This window comes from Hypanus sabinus, chromosome 15, assembly GCF_030144855.1.
Source record: "Hypanus sabinus isolate sHypSab1 chromosome 15, sHypSab1.hap1, whole genome shotgun sequence".
In the NCBI taxonomy this organism is placed as follows: Eukaryota; Metazoa; Chordata; class Chondrichthyes; order Myliobatiformes; family Dasyatidae; genus Hypanus; species Hypanus sabinus.
The window spans coordinates 27,405,574-27,429,288 of NC_082720.1; the positions used below are offsets into that span (position 1 = coordinate 27,405,574).

Genomic DNA, 23,715 nt, shown 5'->3' on the forward strand with positions numbered 1-23,715 from the left:
TTATTATCTGAACGGTGTAGAGTTAGGTAAGGGAGAAATACAAAGAGATCTAGGAGTCCTTGTTCATCAGTCACTGAAGGTGAATGAGCAAGTGCAGCAGGCAGTGAAGAAGGCTAATGGAATGTTGGCCTTTATTACAAATGGAATTGAGTACAAGAGCAAGGAAATCCTCTTGCATTTGTACAGGGCCCTGGTGAGACCACACCTGGAGTATTGTGTACAGTTTTGGTTTCCAGGGTTAAGGAAGGACATCTTGGCTGTAGAGGAAGTGCAGCGTAGATTCACAAGGTTAATTCCTGGGATGTCCGGACTGTCTTACGCAGAGAGGTTAGAGAGGCTGGGCTTGTACACGCTGGAATTAAGGAGATTGAGAGGGGATCTGATTGCAACATATAAGATTATTAAGGGATTGGACAAGATAGAGGCAGGAAATATGTTCCAGATGCTGGGAGAGTCCAGTACCAGAGGGCATGGTTTAAGAATAAGGGGTAGGGCATTTAGGACAGAGTTAAGGAAAAACTTCTTCTCCCAGAGAGCTGTGGGGGTGTGGAATGCACTGCCTCAGAAAGCAGTGGAGGCCAATTCTCTGGATGCTTTCAAGAAGGAGCTAGATAGGTATCTTATGGATAGGGGAATCAAGGAATATGGGGACAAGACAGGAACCAGGTATTGATAGTAGATGATCAGCCATGATCTCAGAAAGGTGGTGCAGGCTCGAAGGGCCGAATGGTCTACTTCTGCACCTATTGTCTATTGTCTATTGTGTGAGTCCTCTTGTACCTTCATCCTAATTGCAACAGTGAGAAGAGAGCATGTGGGGGACCCAGATGACGGATGCACTGTCCTGTGACAATGTTTCATATAGATACGCTCAATGGTAGGGAGGGACTGAGCCATACTCACTACTTTTTGCAGGATTTTCCGTTCAAAGGCATTGCTATTCTCAAACCAGGCTGTGATGCACCTAGTCAATATACTCTCACTACACATCTACAGATGTTTGTCAAAGTTTTAGATGTCATGAAAATCTTCGCAAACTCCTAATGAAGTAGAGGCACTGCCATGCTTTTTTATAATTACTCTTGGGTGTTAGGCCCAGGACAGGTCCTATAAAATAATAATACTAAGGAATTTAAAGTTGTTGACCTCCTCCATCCCTGATCCTCCAATAAGGACTGGTTCATGGTCCTCTGGTTTCTTTCCCCGAAGACAATAATCGTATAAAGTTCAGCCATCACTTCCTGATATTTAATTCTTTCTGCATAAACCTCAGGGGCAAAATCTTCAACTATATGAAACTCTACTCTGTTATAAGTTAGCTTCCCTTGCTTCCTAGCATCTTGAAGAATTGCTTCTTTAGTAGCAAAGTAATGCAGACATAGAATCACCGAATGCAGCTTCATCTCGACCGGCTTCGGGCGGGGGATTCGGTGAGCTCTATCTATTAACAGAGAAGTTTTGAGTATCACACTAAAAAGTGAGTAAAACATATCTGTAAAAAAACACTTTAATGGCTCACTGGTTTCCATGTTTTCAGGCAAACCCATGAATACGTAAATTCATTCTTTGACTTCTGCTTTCCAGATCAATTGCTTTCTACTTAATTCTTGATAATTCCAAAGAAACCTCAACAATTTTCTTTTCCATGTTAGAAATCTTTAATTCCTGTTCTTTAATCACTTGACGTATTGTCTCCTGTTGTCTTCCAATTCTAGGTGTCCTTCTTAAGTGTTTGATATTGAGATTCCAGATTCCTCAAAGATTCCTGTACAGCAGAGATAGTTTTTTCAAGCTTTTCATTAGCATTTGTTAGTTTATCAATTTTAGAGTCCACCATTCTGATCTTGGTATTAATATCTTGCATCAAAGAAAACATTCTTTCTGGAGTAAAGGCTTCCTCTGCCTCCTTTGTTTGTTCAGCTTGTTCAGTTTCAGAAACAATTTTGATACGTCTTAATTCCATACCAGTTTGGGTTCCAGCCATTGTAATTAAATTGTAAATCCTTCACTGAAAGTAATGAATCTTCAAAGTGTAAACAAAAGTTTAAAGTAGCTTATAAAAGGAAGGAGTAGAGGCAACATGCGTCTTACTCCATGAGCTGCCTATAAGAGACTTAGAAGAAGAACTGTTGTCCCTCTGCATTATCCAGCTCGTTTGATAATTTTTCCACCTAACGTCCATCCAAAACAACTTGATTCCCCAGAGGAGGCTTGGAAATTTGTCAACTAACTTAACTACTGTCGTGTAAGCAACTCCAACACTTAATCCTTAGCTGAGAGTCATTTGTAGCTGAATCGTTGAAAGTTCAATCTACATTCTATGTATGCACAGACATCGCTTTGACTCTTTTTTTTAGGATTTGTAAGAATTTAACACCAGTTGTAACATATTATTTGCTTGGATCTATCTTTTTTGAATGTATGATCAATTTTTATTAAATGAATTAAAAATGGCAGCTGTTAATTATGTTCTAATATCTATTAGACATAGTATCATATTTAATCTTTAGCTGAGAGTTGTTTGCAGCTGAAGCGTTGAAAGTTCAATTTATGTTCTATGTCAGTCCAGACATTGTTTGGGCTGTTTTATATTTTTTCTTCTTCCTTTAGGATTTGTAAGAGTTTAATATCAGTCATAATATATTATTTGGTTGGATCTATGTTTTTTGAATATATGATCAATTTTTATTAAATGAATTTAAGATGGCTGCTGTTAGCTATGTTCTAACCTCTGTTAGACATAATATAAAAATACTTGGAATTTCTCTTTTTTAACGTATCTGATGTTACGTCTTTAGTCAGTGATGTCAGTATATAAGTTTTTTTTAAAAGAGTCTGCCTATTAGAGACAAAGGGTTTAGGGTGTTTAGTTTAGCGTGCTGTCCACCTATTGGATGTTTTTTTTTCTGGCTTTGGGGGGAGAGGGGTTTTTTCAACTGGGCAGTCCAGACAGGTTTTCCTGTCAATTATGTTGTTTTTTTTCTCTCTGATCGAATCCACAATTTGTTCTTCCCTGCGGGTTTGGTTTGTGTCGGCGCGCTAATTTATTTTATAAATCCTTACATTAAAGTCTTAGTATGGATGTTAATAAAATTAATATAATTTCCTGGAACCTGCATGACTTGAATCAACCTATTAAGCATAGGAAGATCTTTAAGAAATTTAAAACACTTCAAGCCGATATTATTTTTGCGCAAGAGACCCACATCCGTACTGAAGATGAAAACTATTTTTTTAAATTTTGGAGGGGCTCTCAGTTTCACTCTTCATCAGTAACTACAATTAGAGAGGTGTCTTTTTTAATTTTAAAGTCTCTTTTGTCCATTTTAATACTGTCACTGATTCAATTGGAGAATACTTAATTGCTACTGGCTTGTTATGTGGTCAAGAGGTGGCTTTGGTGTGTGTGTATGCACCTAATGTAGATAACCCCGTATTTTTAAGAGGTTATTTTCTGCATTACCTAATTTAAATGAATATAAATTGATTATGGGTGGTGACTTTAATTGTTGTCTCAATCCCTCAATTGATAGGTCATCAACCAATCTGTGCCTTCCTAATAAGGCTGCATCCTGTATTAATTCCTTTTTACTAGAATACGGTTTGGTTGATATTTGGAGATTTCTTTATCCTAAAGATAAGGATTTGTCTTTTTTTCACATGTACGTCATAAATATTCAAGAATTGATTGTTTTCTGTTAGATACGTGATTGGTGTCTATTGTTGCTGATTGTGTGTATGACATTATTGCATTGTTGGAACATGTGCCTATGAGACTAACACTGAAGCTTTCTGATAATACATGGAATGCATCTCAGTGGAGAATTAGTGCTGCACTGCTCCATGATTCAGCACTTTTAACTTTTATTAAAGAGTAAATCTCTCTATTTTTTGAATTAAATACAATTGGGGTTATGTCAAATTTGGTTATTTGGGATGTGATGAAATCTTAGGGACAGATAATTTCATATTCAGCAGCTTTAAGAAGGAAAATAAAAGTGGAGCTTTTAGTGATTACTAACAGGATTAAAGAAATAGATAAAGTTTATTCAGAGTCACCTACTGAAGATTTATATAAGGAAAGGGTGAAACTTCAAACACAGCATGACTTGCTATTGACTTATCCCATTGAGCAGCAACTTTTGAAATCTAAAAGTCAATTTTATATACATGGAGATAAGTCAGGTAAATTGTTGGCTGCTCAACTCAAAGCAACTATGGCTAGAAGGCAGATTTTGAAAACACGAAGAACTGATAGAACTGAACCATCAGATCATCAGAAAATTAATAAGGCATTTTTGAACTTCTACTCTAATCTTTATAAATCTGATTTTCCAGACAACACTACTTTTATGAATGAATTTCTGCAAGGATTGAATATACCCAAAATCTCTACCCAAGATATGAATACATTAGATGCACCCATTAATTGAGAGAAAATAGCAAGAGTTATATCTTCTTTTCAATCAGGTAAAGCTTTGGGACTGGATGAATTTACAGTAGAAATTTTTAAGACTTTACTGAAATATTTACATCTCATTAATGCCAAATTTTCACTGATTCTATATCTTCTGGGACCCTCCCGAAAACATTCTATGTGGCATCAAATTCATTAATTCCCCCCCCCCCAAAAATTCTTCTGAGTTTGCCTCTTACAGACCAATTGCCTTATGAAATGTGGATTCTAAAATTATTTCTAAGATTTTGGCTAACAGGCTTGATAATATTTTACCTAAGGTTATTTCTAAGGATCAAACTGGATTTATTAAAAATAGATACTCATTTTTTAATATTTGGAGATTATTGAACATTATTCATTCCTCTCCATCTAAAGAATCTGAATGTATTGTTTCCCTTGATGCAAAGAAAGCCTTTGATAGGGTAGAATGGCCCTATTTATTTGAGGTTTTAGAAAGATTTAATTTTGGTCCAGGTTTTATTTCCATTTAAGCTGATCTATCAAGCTCCTATGGTGGCAGTTATAACTAAAAATCAAATATCTCATTATTTTAGGCTATACAGAGGTACCTGGCAGGGTTGTCCTCTTAGTCCATTGTTATTCAACCTGGCTCTAGAACATCTTTCTATTGCTCTTCAGGACTTCAGTAAGGTTCAAGGTATTAAGAGAGGAGATAAAGTGCATAAGGTTTCGCTGTATGCGGATGACTTGTTAGTTTATATTTCAGATCCTAAGAAATCTATTCCTTCCATCTTATCTATATTTTCTGAATTTAATAGTTTTTTTGGATATAAATTAAATTTGTGCAAATGTGAGTTATTTCCTATTAACAACTATTTGGATCAATATGACCAAATTCCTTTTAGTATTGCTAAAAATAACTTCACTTATTTTGGTTTTAAAATTACCAAAGATTTTAAGGACCTGTATAACTATAACTTTCTTCCATTAATTGAGTACACGCAACAAGTACTTTATAAATGGTGTCCTATGACATTATCATTAATGGCTCTTACAGTTACCTCCTTGAAATGTTGCACTTGATCAGATAATTTTTCTTTTTTTTTGCTTTCACTCTCAGTTTGAGATGCCCAGTTCCCTTTTTTCCCTCTAATTTCTTTTGTTGTTTTTTTTGTTTAGTGGGGTTTTTTATGTATATTAAAATAATAAAAGTTTCTATATCTTTTTTCTTCTTTTCACAGTGTTATGAACCCCGTAACTGAGTCACTTACTAGCAAAGATAGAGAGGTCCGTTGAAGTCTGATGGTACTATTTTTAACAGTATTTATTGATAAAGAGACACAAAAATAAGATCAATGCAAACATACAGATAATATACGTCGCCAATACTAAATCTAAGAGTGCAGGTATAATAATAATCAATAAGAAATAGATCTATCATTGTCTAGGGGATAATGTATTGTCCGATGGAAATATAAAAGTCACTGTTAAGCTGCAGTGTTTTGGGTTTTAGAGAGAGACGGGTTAAACTTGCCCGGTTCTTTTATGATGCCAATCCTTTGAGTCGTGGGGAGTTGGTTTCCCCATTGTTAGCTAAAAGTCAGTCTCCCGTGATAAGAGCCACTGGTTCCGGGGCAAATGGAACCGAACGCACGTGGCCTCTTCCCTACTGGCTTCCGCTATTACGGGATCGCTAGCGTTTCTTCTGGTGCATCTGAGGGGCTGTTCCCACAGACCCTCTTTTATCCTGACTCACAGGGTCTCAGATGTCAATCAGGTTGGGGGTGATGCAATCCCTCCCTCAATCAGCCCAATTTGCCTGAGGGCTTCCACGTAGCACAGTATTGCAATACACAAGTTCGTCTTCAAGAGACAATGGCCGTGTCCCGTAGCTTTATATCGCCAGGGAACGAGACATTCTGTATGTCTCTCTCTCATTTCCTGGGTCTCCTGACCCAAATCAATAGTGATCTTGTGATTCTCACAAAGGAAGGGGCTACCCCGCACCCTTTGGCCCCTCAGAGCTGTGGTACATTCATAACTATGGATAACAGGAGAATCAATTATCTTCTTCATTATTACATACTATTAGATTAATACTATGTATGCTCCTGATAATGTTTATTTTACCTTTTATATGAATTGCTATTGATATAGATATTTGAGATAATTCTCCTCTTGTTTATATATATATAGAGAGAGAGAGAGAGAGAGAGAGAGAGAGGGAGAGAGAGAGAGAGAGAGAGACACGCACACTTTTATTTAATTAATAAAAAGATTGATTGACAAAAAGAAGACAATAATCAGCTCTTTGGTCTTGCTGACGTTGAGTAAGAGGTTGTTGTTATGGCAACTGAACTGACTGGGATCTGGAAGTCAGAAAATTCAGGATCCAATTGCACAAGGAGGTATTGAGGCCAAGGCATAGGAGCTTATTGATTAGTTTTGAGGTGATGATGGTATTGAATACTGAGCTGTGGTCGATAAAGAGCATCCTGATGTATGCATCTTTGCTATCCAGATGTTCCAAGATTGTGTGAAGAGCCAATGAGATGGTATCTGCTGTGGATTGATTACAGTAGCAGTAATTTGCAAAACATAATAAAACTAATTATAAATTACAATAAGAAATATATATCATAAGTTCAATAAGTAGAGTAAAAAGAGAACAAAAAATAATGAGGTAGCATACATGGGTTCATTGTCCATTTAGAAATTTGATTGCAGTGGGGAAGAAGCTGTTCCTAAAATTCTGAGTGTGTGGCTTCAAGCTCCCGTACCTCATCCTTGATGGTAGCAATGAGAAGGGGGCATGTCATGGGTCATCATGGACCTTAATGACTGATGCCCCCTTTTGGAGGCATACCTTTTGAAGGTGTCCTCGATGCTGGAAGGTTAGTGATGGAGCTGACTGGGTTTACAACTTTCTGAAGCTTTTTCAAATCTTGTGCAGTGGCTTCTCAGGACCCGACAGTGATACAACCAGTTAGAATGCTCTTCACGGTACATCTGTAGAAATTTGCTAGAGTCTTTGGTGACATACCAAGTCTCTTCAAACTCCTAATGAAAGAGATCTGCTGTCATGTCTTGTTCATAATTGCATTAATATGTTGGATTGGGGATAGATCTTCAGAGATGTTGACACACAGCAACTTGAAACTACTCACTCCTTTGACTGCCAGCTTTTTGATGTGGACAAGTGTGTGTTCCCTCGACTTCCCCTTCCTGAAGTCCACAATCTGTTCCTTGGTCTTTCTGTCATCAAGTGCAGGGTTATTGTTTCAACACCACTCACCCAGCTGACAAGCTCTCCTGCATGCCTCCTCATCACCATCCAAAATAGTGCCAACAAAATAATTGTGTCATCGGCAACTTTACAGATGGCATTGGAACTTTGCCTAGCCACACAACCGTGGGTGTAGAGAGTTGTGCAGTATTGTAAGCATGCATCCATGTGTGGCATCAGTGTGTATTGTCAGCTAGGAGGAGATGTTATTTCCAATCTGCATTGAATATAGTCTCTCAGTAAGGAAGTTAAGGATCTGGTTGCGGAGACAGGTCCAGAAGCTCTGGTTTTGGGGTTTGTTGATTAGAACTGAGGGTATGATTGTGTTTAACTCTGGGCTGTAATCAATAAACAGCAGCTTGACGTAGGTACTGATGTTATCCAGGTGCTTCAAGGCCAAGTAGAGGCAGTGAGATTGTATTTACTATAGACCAATTGTGGCAATAGGCAAATTGCAGTGGGTCCATGTCCTTGCTTTGAGCGGAGCTGATTCTGGCAATGGCCAATCTCTCAAAGCACTTCATCATAGTCCAACGGGTGAGAATTATTGAAGCAGATCACCCTGTTCTTCTTGGGCACTGGTATGATTTTTGCCCTTTTGAAGCAGGTGGGAAACTCTGACTGCAGTAGTGAGAGGCTAATGATGTCCTTGTACACTTCCATCAGGCAGTTGCACAAGCTTTCGGCTACACCATCACGGCATGATGCCTGGCAAGGTTTCACCCTCGTGTAAGATGTCCTGATGTCAGCCTCTAAGACAGAGAACACAGGGTCACTAGATGCTGCAGTGAAGTTTGATTCTTCCTATCAAAGAGTGCATAAAGGCATTTAGCTCATCTGGGAGTGAAACATCATGCTGCTAAGTTTTACCTTGTAGGAAGTAATGGCCTGCAAACTCTGCCATAGTTGATGTGCACCCAATTCTGTCACTAACATCAATCTGAATTGTTTTTTACTTTACAATAGCCTTCCATAGGTTGTACCTGGACTTCTTGTATAGTTCTGGATCACTGGCATTGAATGCCACGGATCCAGCTTGCAGCAGATTATGAATTTCCCGGTTCACCCAAGGCTTTTGGTTTGAATGTGTCCAGAATGTCCTCGAAGGCACACATCTAACCATGCAGGTCTTGATGAGTTCAGTGACAAATGTGGCCATTCATTCAGGTCTAAAGATGAATCTCTGAATATTCACCAGTCCACTGATTCAAAGCAGTCCTGTAAGCACTCATTCACCACCCTTGACCATATCTCCTTGGTTTTTACCACTGGTGCTGTGTTCTTTAGCATCTGCCGATGTGCTAGAAGTAGAAGTACAGCTCGGTGATCATGCCTTCCAAAGTGAGGTCATGGGATGTCATGGTAAGTGTTCTTGATGGTGATATAACTGTGGTCAAGTGCTTTGGTTCTTCTGGTTCCACAGATGATATGTTTGTGGAAGTTGTTCAGAGGCCTCTTAAAGCTGGCCTGGTTGCAGTTCCCTGTAGTGTTAAGGAAGGCACCAGGATGTGTTGTTTCATAACTTCTAATCAAGGTGCTCAAAGTCTTCAGTGCCTGGCTGATGTTGGCCTGAGGTGGAATGTACACTGCTACCAGGATAACGGCAGGAAATTCCCTTGGAAGACGAAATGGATGACCAAATAGATATTCCAGATCGGGCGAGCAGAACTGAGACAGAGCCTATGCACCAAGATGAGATAATCATAAAGCATACTCCTCCTCCTCTACTTTGAAAAGTCTCACTGACCTGTCTTTCTGGAGAATGGTGAAGCCAACAGGCTGTATCACAGTGACCAAAATCACGGGGGTGAGCCATTTTTCTATCAAGCAAAGTACACAGCAGTCCCTGATGTCCCTTTGGTACTGCAATCTTTTTCTGTGGTCTTAGTTCTAGTTTCCAGAGACTGTACATTCACTATCAGGGTAATATGGAGTGAGGATCTAAGGCCTCTGTGTTTTAATCATACCCATACCCCTGTATGCTTCCGTTTTCTTGAAAGGGAACTACACTCATGACTTAGGTCTGCCATCAGTGGGCCCATCAATTTAGAGGATCAATAGACAGTCAATAGATGTTAAAACAATGTTGTTCACTGACTTACGCATGGCCGTGACCGTGGATTTCAGCTGTAGTGGACCTAAACGGGAACTTTTGATGATTTCCTTCGGAGCTGCACGCATAGAGTTGCCACTTATCAGCGTCATCTCGAGGGAAGTTGTCAGTAGTTGCTCTTGCACTAACATTTTGGTACAGAGACTCATAATTGTACTTCCTGCCACAAAACTGGCCTTATATAGCACCAGACATTATTTTCAAGTGGAATTCTGAATCTAGACCCTGTTTTTGTCCCTGCTCAGCTCTGATTGTCCACTCCATAGCTTTTAATTGTGCACTGTTTAAAGAAGTGATTTTCCAAGCCACAATATTCATAAACTTTCCCCAGGCATCGGGCATCTCTTCTGGAGCCACAGATGTTACTATCCTCAGAACATGCAATATCTGGGCCACTGCAATACATTTCCTTTTAAGGATTTTGTCTCACATTTCACTGAACTTAACTGCTGCTTTTGACCACAACTCCTCCTTGCTTGGCACGAGCCCATGATCAACTGCATTTGTCACTGATCTCACTGATTAAAGTATCAATGAAGACTAACAAACTCAAAGACCAGACTGGAAGGAGAGCAGGTGCCCAGTACCGTCCACCTGTGGGTGTTTGGTCTCTCTCTCCCTCTGCTTCCTGCTGTTGGAGGAAGGTGTCTGTGTGTGATGGTCCCTCTCCCCAGAGGAAGATCTCTGCGTTCAAATGGTCACTCTCTCTCTTGCTCGATGCTGCCGGAGGATGGGGCCCGAATTCCTGAGTCTTGGGCAATGTTTAATAGACGTAGTTTGTGGCTTGGACTCCATAGTTCATGTTATGATGTGTTTCGGTTTCTGGTCTGTGATAAACTAGGTATACCTGTCTGGACCTGTCTGGACACGCCCCTCTGCTGACTGCTCCTGTGGCTCCTCCCACAGACCCCTGTATAAAGGCGATTGGGGCACTGCTCCTCCCTCAGTCTCCGAGATGTCGTGCTCCCTTTTGCTGTTAATAAAAGCCTATTGGTCACTTCCCCTCTCCGAGAATTACTGATGGTGCATCATGGTCATTCCTTTTTTTTGCTGTTTTGTGTGATTTGTGATCAGGACCCTGTGGGCCAAAGTTAATGATTAACACAGCACTAGACTGAATCGAACTGAGCTGAATTAAATACGCCTGGACTGGTTTGATGATTTGTGGTTTGGTGTTTTATATTCCATGTTTTTTCCTCATTTTTTTTGCTGTTTGTGAGTTATGTTTATTTTTTGTGCATTGGGGCTTTGATGTTTTTCTTGGTTTTCTTTGTTTTGTGGCTGTCTGTGGAAGACATTTCACTGGGTTGTATACTGCATATGTACTTTGATGGTAAATGTACTCTGAATCTTGAATCTTTGAATATTTGAAAGCATTCAAATATCTGAATCATCAAGTGTGTAATAACAATCTTAGTTCCATCAAATTCATCAAAGGATCATTTCTCTTTGTGGTTGAATATAAAGAAATTACTTTTTAAAAATGCTATATGTTTCTGTAATGCATCTAAAGCCTTCTCCACTGCTTGAAGATTTAGTACAATTCTCACATGTTTATGACCAATGAGATGTAATGATATCTTTATTCTCATTGGTATCTCTCTGCTTCAGCAGCTCAGGCATCCATATTTATCGCATTGTGTGATCTCAGCTGAATCCCTGACCTTGCTGTCACTCTACACTGATACACATTACACGTTGACAGAGATTAGACCAGGCAGTCAGTATTCTGTACAGGCATAATACTGAAGTATCATAATCTCATCAACCACTGTTTCTGACACCATGTCACATTATCTTTTTCAATCCTGATTTAAAATATCAGTGAACTAAACTCCAGCTTAGTTGTCTCTGTCACAGAATATCTGTAATATGTTTATAACTTCATGATTTTGGTTTTGCTTGTGGTTAAGTATTCAGTAAAACATTTTGCTTTCTTTATCAAATGAACAAAATGCTTATGAAGTTCTTAACTTCATTACTTTTACAGTCACAGAGGAGCACTTATTATGCAATCCTGTCATCAAACAGCAAAGATAAGAGTAATTGGAATTAATAGAACTGGCTTTAAAATCTGTGCCTGGAGACAATGTTTTCCATCAGCTCTTTTTACCGTTTTAGTGCGTAATTGTAACATTACAAGCAGCAAAATAATTATCTCGAACACCCACAAGTGTAACATTATGTATGTTTAACTTCCCAAATCTTCACAGTGGTTGTAAAACTTTGAACTAAGATAGATGTTTTTCTACTAATACTCTAGTTCAGGTGTTCCCAACCTGGACTCCACGGAATCCGCGGCTGATGGTAAGGGTACATGGCATAAAAGAAGTTGGGAATCCCTACTCTAGCTGGTTAGATTGAAAATACTAATGTAACTAGGTGACCATTGAATATAATTCTTTATTGTCGAAGTGCACTTACGTATTCACCTTGGTAATGCTAAAAGAACTGCCTGTGCCTTTAAGAGAAAACGATGACGTCATTTTGCACGTGTGGAGTAGAGTGAAGTGTTGCCATGTTCTAGAGAGAACGACGTTCGAGTGCTTTTCCTAGGATGGGTGAGGAAAGGTGAATAATTCTTGATAATATTCATGTAAATTCATTTATACCTGTTTGTAAATCTGGACATGTTTTACACGTGGATTCTTTAGATTTTTGTGAGTAAGTTGATCAGCGCTGGAATAGCATGGTTGTGAGAATTTCCTTATCGGCCTAGTAGGTTAGTTTTTAAAATTTAAACTCCAATGCCGTATATTGTAAAAGTTTATTTTTGTCTTACTTTATTGTTTCATAACTGAATGTGAATGTAACGGAGTAATGTGAATGTGTTAATCTATGTTTACGTAGTGTGAGTGAGGGGAACTCGTTTCAGGGTCTATCCTATATGTGTTTGGAAGTTAAGTACGTGTGTGCCAATGTGAGTATATCTCTTTAAATAACATGAAACGTATTTATTCATATTTTTGATTTTGTGTATAAGGTACAGGGTTGGTGGGACTCTAATGTTGTTTGTGTTGGATTTTTTTTAAGAATTGCCACTACCATATTGGTTTTGTATATTTTGTTTTAGTTATTTTTATACTGAATACGTAACAAGGATCCGGTCTGAAATTAAACTGAGATTGTAACAGCAGGAAATGTGCTTTTTTTTAAAATTCATTTTGTTGTGGTTTATTTTGAAACCCTCTTTCTGCTTTAAGATATTTAAAACAGATGAAGGAATTAAAGACCCAAAAAAAATTTGTTGTCCTGCGTGTGTATTTTTCCCCAGGCTACAAATCATAAATCTATTAGAATTATAGAATGTACAATCCATCGAGTTCAAAATGGTTGTTGGTGGAGACTCAGCCTTTTCTATATATTCCCTGAGTTTTCTTTTCATTGCTGTCAAAACTCTGGTATGGTTGATTGTTTGGAGCCCAGTCTATGCCCTGCCAGAATACATTTTCATTCCTTAATTGCTTACAATCATGGAGTTGAAGAATGATAAAGCAAAGTAGGCAATTTAAAACATCACACATACTGTATTAACTCTTTGAAAGAGTTGTCCAAATGATCTCAGAAAAGAAGCAGAGTCTTCCTTGTTTTCTTTGTTATATGCACAGAGGGATTGAAGTTGTCCAGGCCATTATAGGTCCATCTGAAGAGAATGAGCAAGAGCAGAAGAATGAGGAGAGAAACTCATTGAAGGTAGTTTATTAATATTCTAACAAAGGGAAGCCTGACAAATGCAATATAAGCATAGCATATAAAGAACTCTCCAGTAACCAGAGGGTGCACTTAACAACACCACTTTAATGTAACTGAATGATTTGAATGAGAAACATTTGTCAAAGAACTGGTGTTACAATATTCATGCCATATCTCCAATCCTATTCATTTTGAGTTTCCTATTAAAATTATAGGATAAATAGAATTAACTAGCAAGGAAAGAAAAACGCAAAAAAATTCTCTCAATAACTGATTTGGCTCAACGGAAGAGAATCAATAATTTCACGGGGATTGTTATGCTGCAGGGTAAGGTATAAGCTAATTTGGCAAGAACGTCTCTACACGAAAACAGCACTGAAGCAAAGAAGAGAGAAAATATGCCAAAAGTAATGGAAAAAATAGTTTAGAAAAAATAGAGAGAGAGAGAGAGAAGAATAAGGTAGCCTTTGAGAACAAGTGTGTAAATGAGTTTCATGAGTTCAGGCATAATCAAAGGATTGCAAAATGTCATTATATTACCCAGAGGACTGAGTAAAAATGTGGGGATGATTAGGCACTAAGTATTACTAGATACAAGATTACTTACACATAAGCAGCAGAAAAAGTTAATGAGGAGGTTGCCAGGACTTGAGGAACTAGGTTATAGGGAGATGTTAGACAGACTGGGGCTTTATTCCCTGGAGTGTAGGAGACTGAGGGGAGATCTTACAGAGATGTATCTAATTATGATAGGGTGAATGCATGCAGCCTTCTTCCCGAGGCTGCAGAATCAGGAACTAGACAGTGTAGTTTTAAGGTGAGTGGGGGGGGGGGGGGTGGAATAATAGAAAACTAAAAGGCAACTTTTCCATAGAGAAGGTGGTATATGGTAAATGGAATGAGCAGCTAGATAAAATAATTAAGACAAGTACACTAACATTTAAAAGATACATGGAATGAGCTGTTATGGTAAAATAGTTAAGGCAGGTACAATAATATTTAAAAAAACACTTGGATAGATAGATGGACAGAAAAGATTTGAAGGGATGTGGAATGATTGTGGTCAAATAGGACCAGCCTGGAAAAGCATCTTGGTAAACATGGATGAGTTGGACTAAAGGGCTGTATGAACTATTACTCAAGGTTTAGAGCAAAAATTAAAAATAAAATTGAGAGGTAAAGCGAGAACAAGAAACTAGTCAGGTAACAAATAAAAGGAGGCTGAGTAATACTGCATGGGCAGGTGTAAAGAAAAATGTTTGGAGAGAAGTGGATGATCAGAGAACAAAACTGAAGTCCATTTGAGGATGTAGAGGGCACAGCTGAAATACTCATTGAGTACTTACCCAGGAAGAAGATGCTGCTGGATACTCAGCCAAGGAAGATACGGTTGTTAATTTGTGGGCTAAAAACTGAAAAAGGCTAGTTCTACTTGAAACAGATAAATTACTTGGTCCAGGTGGGCTGCATTTTCAATTGTAGAGGGAGTAAAGAAAGAAATTGCTGAAACCCTATCCATAAACTTTTGAACATCTTTAAGTTCAAGGGTGGTGCCTCAGGACAGGATAACTGTAGATGGTACTCACTTATTCAAAACGGGTGTAGGGGGAAACCCACTAAACTGATCGGTCAGTTTCCTCTCAGAGGTGAAGAAGGTTCTAGAGCAATAACCAGAGATAGAATACATTGGTTAGAGAAAACCAGCACGGATTTGTTAATGGCAAATGAACTTCCGAACAATGTTTCATAAGGTGAGGGGATTGCTATCAACATTGAAGCCTTCCAAATGAATGGCAATGCAGGACCAAGGAGAGAAAGTCTGGTGAGTGACCAAAATCAAATTAAATCAGTTTTAATGATCACTCAGCCATACATAGATACAGCTGAATGACGATATTCCTCTGAGGCCAAAGTGCAAAACATTCAAAATAGCAAGCAAACATTCAAAAATAGTGAGTAACATGATTCAAAACAAAGAAGCATATTCACTCACAAAAAAATACACATATATATGGTCCAAGACCCTGAGTGACAATTTCTAGCAGTCGATGGTACAGTCTCCTGGCAGGATACAGTCGTGCGCAATCCAGCCTCTCATTCCATCACTTGAACAGGGGAGGACAGCACTGATGTGAGAGCCCAGGCCCCAACCGAGCTCAGACGCCATTGTGTGAATGCTTCTGCATCTCAGCTGGTCTGCAGCAGCAGGCAAGCCCGAGGCTTGAGGCCTGCTCCTGAATACAGCTGAGACTACACAGCTCCCACGTCATCTGTCCCTCCACCAGACACGGGTGACAGGTCTGTGGAAACTTACATTATCAGAGGCCAACAGAGTCCTGTGATCGCAAGTGTAATGTCTGAGACTGTCTCCCATGGTTACGCTGCCCCAGCTTCCGAGTAGCGGAGAGCAACACAGTCTGCAACCAGGTCAGCTCTTCTGAACCCAAACCAGCTCCTCCGGAATCCCGACCAGCCCCTCCAATACCCTGACCGACTTCTTCGACACCTCCCAGCTGGCCCCTTCAACACCTTGGCTGGCTCCACTGCCGACGCCAGTCCAGCTACTTCAATCAACGAGCAGCTCACTGATGGAGTAGCCCTGCAGTACCCGATGTCCTTGGAGCAGAATTGCCTTTGGATCGGAAAAAAAACTTCTACAAAAAAAAAGCACTTTTGTTTGGCCCGTGAGAGAGCGCTGCAATCTCACGTGGCAGCTCCTTACCAAAAGCAGGGAATTGTGGAGAAAGGTTGTACTTTGGGTAGGAGAGAAGTATAAGGAGGAGTTCCCAACAGTCAATGCAGGGACCACTACTTTATTAACACAATAGGATAATTTATTACTATTTCTAAATCTTTCCAAAGACATAGAAACAGAGAGCGATTACAGCTGTTAGCAGTGGGTCAATGAAATAAGCTAAGAAATGTCAAATATGATATTGTTTAAGTGTATGAGATGTGATAAAAGCCAAGGTGTGATATTCTAAAAGAGTTCAAGAATATTAAAAGTTCTGGTAGTATAGTATTGAAATAGGTTATTGAAAGTGGTTATAAAATAGGCATATAGGACCCTGGGCACTAATTACTAAAGCTAATGAAACTTTGTCAGAAGCTGGTTTGGCCATAGTTAGAATATGTTTGGTCTGTGCACCACATCCTTAGAAAAGATGTAAAGGCTTTAGTCAAGATCCAGAAAAGGTTTACTAAAATGATTGAGGGATAATAGATTTTTGTTATGTGCATCGATGAGAAAACTGTGGTAGTTCTCATGGAACAGAAGAGGCTCCAGACCATCTCTTCGGGGTACTTAAATTTAAGAAGATTACAGGCAGAGCAGTGAGGGAGAAACTGCCGATGGTACAAGGGTCACAAACCAAGGAAGATAAAATGAAAGAGCATAAGGGACCATGGATAAACAGTCTTGCATAATGAATGGTTAGGGACTGGAATACACCAGCAAGGGTTATAGGGGAGGTCAAATAAACTGCAGCAGTCTGAGGGAACTGGGTTAATGTCCAAAAGGAGACAATTTGCAGAGCTATATTCAAAGTTCAAAGTAAGTTTATTATCAAAGTACATACATGTATGTTTACGTATACTATTGTGGTATTCATTTTTTGCAGGCATTTACAGGAAAAAAAGAAAACAATACAATTTTATAAAAATACTATACATAGACAGACCAAGACTGACCAGCACCAAAGAAGACGACCTGTGCAAATAAAAATAATACTCAGAACAGGAGTTGTAAAGAATCCTTGAAAGTGAGTCTGTAGGTCAGAGAATCAGTTCAGAGTAGTGGTGAAGGAAATTATCCACACCAATTCAGGAGCCTGATGCTTGTAGGGTATCTGATACTGAAGCTGAGTAGTGTGGGACCTAAGGTTCCTGTACCTCCTGCCTGATGGCAGTAGCAAGAAGAGAGCATGGCCTGGATGGTGAGGACCTTCGATGATGGATGCTGCTTTCTTGTGACAGCGTTCCATGTGAATTTACTCAATGGCGGAGAAAGCTTCATCTGGAATGAACTGGGCTGTATCCACCACCTTCGGTAACCTTTTCCATTGCTAGGCACTGGTGTTTCCATAGCACCAATAAGGGACTGGGTCTAGCTGGACTCTACTTCCTTTGGATTCGTACAGAGGTGTCAGGCCTTGGAGCCTCCATGCATATTGTAACCTTTCTGTGATTTTATGATTCTAATCAATTCTCATAATTAAATGACCCATTTATTCTCATGGACCTGTTTGTTTACTCAGTAGTAGTGACATGGCTTACTTTAGTTAAACACTTCAGCAATAAGTTGACTGACCCTTTTGTTGCATATGGATTCTCGGCAAGGAACGATTGTGATGTTATGGAGTGTTAGGCACCTTGCTCCCATTCACACGTTTGTAGATAAATTGATGAAAATGTCATTAGATTAATTAAAGAACAAACTTCACTCTGGCAGATGATGCTGATATCCTATAGCACAGCTTGGAAAAAGGTCAATTTAAAGACATTCAAGTCTACAGTGATCTTAATTAGGACTAACATCACTGTGCTAACTGTGTCAACTGGCTACAGGGTTATCAAATCTAACTATCACAGTAAGACATAATCTCTCCTTTCTATTCATGCTCTATGAACAGTACGTTTCTAGGTTTATAAACTTTATTGAGTGATAAAGCCAAATATTCTAATACCCTTGGAGTCCAGAACATTTTTCAGCAATAATAGCGTTGGAAAAGAATATACAGTAAAACCGCACAGGAGGTTCATAAAAAAGTTGCTGAAAGAGACTGCCTTTCAATCTTTGCCACACATTGCCCTTGAGTGGTACCAGGAACTGATGACAGAAATGTAAATAGACGCAAGAACTGTGACAGTGTCCCAAATGTCCAAAGTTCCAACTGGATCAAGGCTTTCCTTTAAAATAAGAACAGGTGTGAATTCAGAGCTAAATCAATACTACTAATCACAAAATGCTGTGTTCTAGTTATTTCCACCAAAGCACATGCCCACGCCACCCTGCCCTAGCAACACACCCACTCCAATTATTGCCAACCGGTATATGTCACGATGCGTGCTGACAATGTCGGACCCCAAGTGCAGAGGAAAGACAGATTCCGGTTCCAGGCAGTGACCAGAGTTTATTCCAACAGAACGTCAGTGGCTCGGCTGAGCGACACTGCGAGATGTAACATTCTCAAAACTAGGATCCTGTGATTAACACTAAGCGGGCATCCACTTAAATAATACAAGTAACACAGAATCCGCGAGCCTCTCAACATAAAGTTAACAAATTCAAACAGAAAACATCAGGAGACTGCATTTCAAAGAGCAAGTCACTCTGGAAAAGACACAAGGAACTCTAAATGATTAACAGCTCTCATTAAACAACAATTAACTAATTCAGGTGCTCTAAAAGCCTTTGAGCCCAATGCTGTCCAGTTCCCTGCACAAGCCTAAGGAGATCATTACAGTATAATTGCAAATACAATTGGTAACTTCACAATGTCTAAGGCATTCATGAACAATACACATTTTGACTGAGTGAGTGCTACCAATTTAACCTAATCATTGGTCTCAGGAAGAAGAAGAAAGGAAGAGCAATCAGATGTGTAAGAATAAACAGATGAGAAGTTATTTTAGATTGCCAGTGTCTGAGTATCGACTTACATAGTTGACTATCCAATCTATATAAAAGCATCACACAATATGATGCACTTATACTAGTTGTGTGATTGCTCACTTTGCATTGCTGAGTAAGAATGAGCAAAGATAAATTGATTTACCTTCTGCAGAGCAAAGACAATCAAGGAATATTCCTTCACACAAAAGCTTAGTGTGAACACTTGTTCAGATAGTTGATATCTTACCCCAGGAAGAGGTGAAGCCACCAAGGACCAGGAACTGATTCAGAACCCAGTAGCTGGGTGTGATCCAGGAATGGAGATTGCAATGATGGTAATGAGGTATGGGTACTGACAGAGTCACTTCATCATTGCTTAATCAGTCCCCTGAGGGATTAGCTGATTTGTATGGTCAAAACATTGATATTTTCACTCACAACTTACTTCCCACTACATATCCTCTGGAACCATGTGCATCCATGGTCCAAGTAATCATGTTGGATTTTCTCTTTAATTGGTACTTGGCAGCAGTCTGAGCTGGCTCTCTAGCACTAGCAGGGTGGAAGGGCGTGCAACTGTGGAAAGGATCGTCCTCCTAGCAACCAAACACAGAAAGCAGATGTTAACGGCCAAGACGAGATTTTTGTTATAGAGCACCACTACTGTGAGGTACAGATACAATGAAAAACTTCCTTGCAGCAGCATCACAGGCACAGAGGTTCATTCAACACATTGAACATAAATTACTCATACATTAGACAAAACCGTGAAGAGAAAGGAAAACACTATGCAAAACAGAATCATGGGGCAAGATCACATGTCCATGAGGCAGTTCGTTGTGTTCCAGTGTTGAGGTAGAATTATGGTTATGGAGTGGGGTTCAAGAAACTGAAGGTTTTAGGAACGTAGCTGTTCCTGAATCTGGTGGTATGAGACTTCAGGCTTCTCTCCACCCTGCTTCAAATATTCTCGGTTAGGTCTACTATAGCTGAAATCCACAGTAACAGCCTGGGGTAATTCAGTAAGCAACGTTTAAGTTATTTATACATTCTATTGATATTCAAAATCAGCAAATCCCAGAATACAGACTCAAGTCGTGTGTTCATTTCCCCTTAAGAAAACAGATACATGGAAGATGAGCCAGTCTGCAGGTACGATTGAAACAAAGAACTCTTGGGCCCCAGCTACCAACTACACTCAGATCTTGCATAACACACCCACGCATAGTATTGATTCATTACAAAGTGGTTATTCAATTCTTCATTGAAAATTTTTTAAATGACAAAAATTAATTCTAAACAACACTTAAAACTTCGCAAGAGTTGCTGCCATTACAGTAAATAGTTAATCAACCAATGAGAGCTCTTTACATACGCTCTGAGCCTCTCAAAGCCAATCACGTATTAGTTCACACTCTGCCTTCCCCCGCGTGTGTAAACATTCTTGCTCCCTTGTCAACTTATTCCACATTTTTCACCCATTATGTCTGGAAAATGACCTGCAACTTCCAGTAAGGATTGTACATCTAAGATGTCTAGGAAAAGATGTCATGGATGTGCAACTGCATGTGATATGGAGTTTGGACACTGTTGAGAGTCAGGTTATTGTTAGTGCCTCTTTGAAGCTGGCTACATTAATGATCAGAACAATTATTAAAAATTGCAGACAAGATAAAAGCTCCCACAATGACTACCTCAAAGTTATCATCAATAAAGGTGACTCATTCAGGGAGCCATTTGCTTAAATAATGGAAAATATACTAAATATGTGGGTAGTTGACCAAACACAACAAAACATGCCCCTGAACAAGCTAATAATGGAAAAGGCAAGGAACACCTTCAATCATATTCAACAAGAAGAAGAAGATTCATTGGTAACATTCACAGACAGCAGAGGTTGGTTTGATAAATTTAAAGTATGCAGTAACCTCCATAGCATTCGTATCGCTAGTGAAGCAGCTAGTGCAGACATCAAGAGCCTTAATAACAAAGAGCTTCGAGAATTGGCAGAGCAATGCACCCTTGGTGAACCTGAGAACATGGATGGAGAAGAAGAAACACCAGCAAAGAACCTCACCACAAAATTACTCAGCACTAGCATCACCGCAACCACACGAATCGATAATGTCCTGACAAAGTAATAAGGCAAAGAGAGGTGTTCTCGACATGATTTCAGCCTACAGAGAATAGCTTCATGAGAGGAAACTTAAGGCAGTCAAATCTTGACACCTACTTGAAGAAGAAGCCAAGGTGCGAGGAAAACCGCCAGCCTGGTCCCTCCTGTAAGAGGTAACCACCACCCAGTTCCCTCCACTGCTGCTGGGATGTGTTGCTGCTCCACCGGAGTACAGGTCAGACCGATTTGCGTGTTTGTTACTCCACAAATTACTGTGTACATATAAAATAATATATCTTGGATTTGATTTTTTTTAATCAGACAATTGTGTCCATGTATGTAATGCTATAATGACCCTGCATAGCACTGATTTACATAGTGCTCCACCTCTGAGGAACACATCTCAGCATTAAGTAGGGACTGAGTGAATGGAAAATAAAATTGAAGACCTCAGAGCAAGGTTGCAGTACCAGATGTACTCCAAGAACTGCTGTGTACTTTGCTTCATGGAAACATGCTCACCTCTGCCATTTCAGCTGCAATGCTTCAGCCTGATGGCTTTCCTATTCAACGCAACAATAGGACAACCTCGCCTTTAAAGGTAGAGTATGGTTCTGTCTCAATCCTGCTCACCCAGCATCTAAGATCTAGCGGCTAAGCACCATCTATTTTATCTGCCAAGAGTTTTCTGCCATCGTCTGGTAGTGGTGTACATTCCACCTCAGACCAATGCAGGCAGGCGCTGGAGGAGCTGAGCACCACGATCAGCAGTCACAAAACTGTACACCCAGATGCCTTCCTATCATTGTGGAGGATTTTGACCAGACCATCTTGTAGAAGTCTCTGAACAACTTCCACCAACTTATCATCCGTGCGGTCAGAGGAGCCAACACACTTGACCAGTGTTAATTACTAGCAAGAATGCACACTGTGTTATCTCATACCCGTACTTTGGAAAATCTGATCACCTGGCTGTGCTTCTTCCCAGAGTAAAGCCAGAGACTAAAGACTGCAGCACTAGTGGTGAGGACCAAGAAGGTATGATCAAGGGAGGTGGACGAGTGCCCACAGGACTGCTTAAGTCAATGGAGTGGAGAATATTCAGGGATTCATCTTCGAATCTGAATGAATACACCACAGTTGTCACCGATTTCATCAAGATCTGTGTGCATGAGTGTGTGCCTTTGAGAATGTACTGAACATACCCAAACCAATAGCCATGGATAAACCAGGAGATTCATGGTCTGCCAAGGGGTAGACCTGTGGCATTCAAGATGGGTGATCCAGAATACACAAGAAAGCCAGGTGAGACCCACAGAAGGCTATTTTAATAGCAAAACAACAATCCCAATTAAAGTTAGAGATAGAATAGGATGCATGCCAGCTCTGGCAGCGTTTGCAGGCTATTAATTCTCACAAGGCAAAACCTAACATTATGAATGGCAGTGATGCTTCACTTCCAGATGAGTTCAACACCTTAGAAAAGGAAAATAAAGTTACACCTGTCCCAAACCTTGCATCATCTAGTGACCTTGTAATCTCTGTCCCAGAGGTCAACATCAGAAAATCTTCATGAGAGTGAACCTTTGCAACTATCGGGCCCTGATGATGTATCTTGTAGGGCACTGAAAACCAACCATCCGGCAGGAAATCTTCAGTATCTCACTGCTTTAGTCGAGTTTCTCACCTGTTTCAAAAGGGCCTCAATCATACCAGTGCCCATGAAGAGCAGGGTGAGCTGCCTCAATGACAATCGCCCAGCTGTACTCACATCTACTGTGAAGAAGTGCTTTGAGAGGTTGGTCATGGTCAGAATTAATTCCTGCCTAAGCAAGGACTTGGATTTGCTGAGATTTGTCTATCATTACAGTACATGTAATTTCATTGGCTCTCCACACAGCTTTGGATCACCTGGACAATAGCAATATCTTTGTCAGGCTGCTGTTTATTGATTACAGCTCCACATTCAACAGAATCACTCCATCAATTCAAATCAACAAGCTCTAAAACCTGGGCCTCCGTGCCTCCTTCTGCAACTAGATCCTTGACTTCATCACCGAGAGACCAGAATCTTGATGCCAAAGATGCTGGTAAATTTCTACCGATGTACCACGAAGAGTCTTCTAACCAGTTGCACCACCATCTGGTATGGAGGGGCGGGATCGGAAAATGGTGCAGAAATTTGTAAACTCAGCCAGCTCCATCATGGGCACTAGACCCCCAGCAATGAAGACACATTCAAAAAGCAATGCCTCAAGAAGGCAGCATCCATCATTAAGGACCCCCATTACCCAGGACATGACCTCTTCTCATTGCTACCATTAAGGATGAGGTACAGGATCCTGAAGACATGTTCAAAGTTCTTCCCCTCCACCATCAGAATTATGAAGGGACAGTAAATTCATGACCACTACATCACAATTTTTTAACTCTCCTTTGCACTAATTTAATTTCATTACTCCAGTGCTCTGAT

The 23,715-nt window shown here is 39.8% G+C and overlaps 1 long non-coding RNA gene across 1 annotated transcript in view; it reads left to right on the forward strand.

Annotated features, from left to right (window-relative positions):
- The first annotated feature begins 2,105 nt into the window (after positions 1 to 2,105).
- LOC132405138 (uncharacterized) overlaps positions 2,106 to 23,715 on the forward strand; it is a 34,908-nt gene continuing 13,298 nt past the window's right edge. The window contains exon 1 of the long non-coding RNA XR_009515773.1: positions 2,106 to 2,245. This is a non-coding gene — a long non-coding RNA (uncharacterized LOC132405138). The remainder of the gene's footprint in view (positions 2,246 to 23,715) is intronic.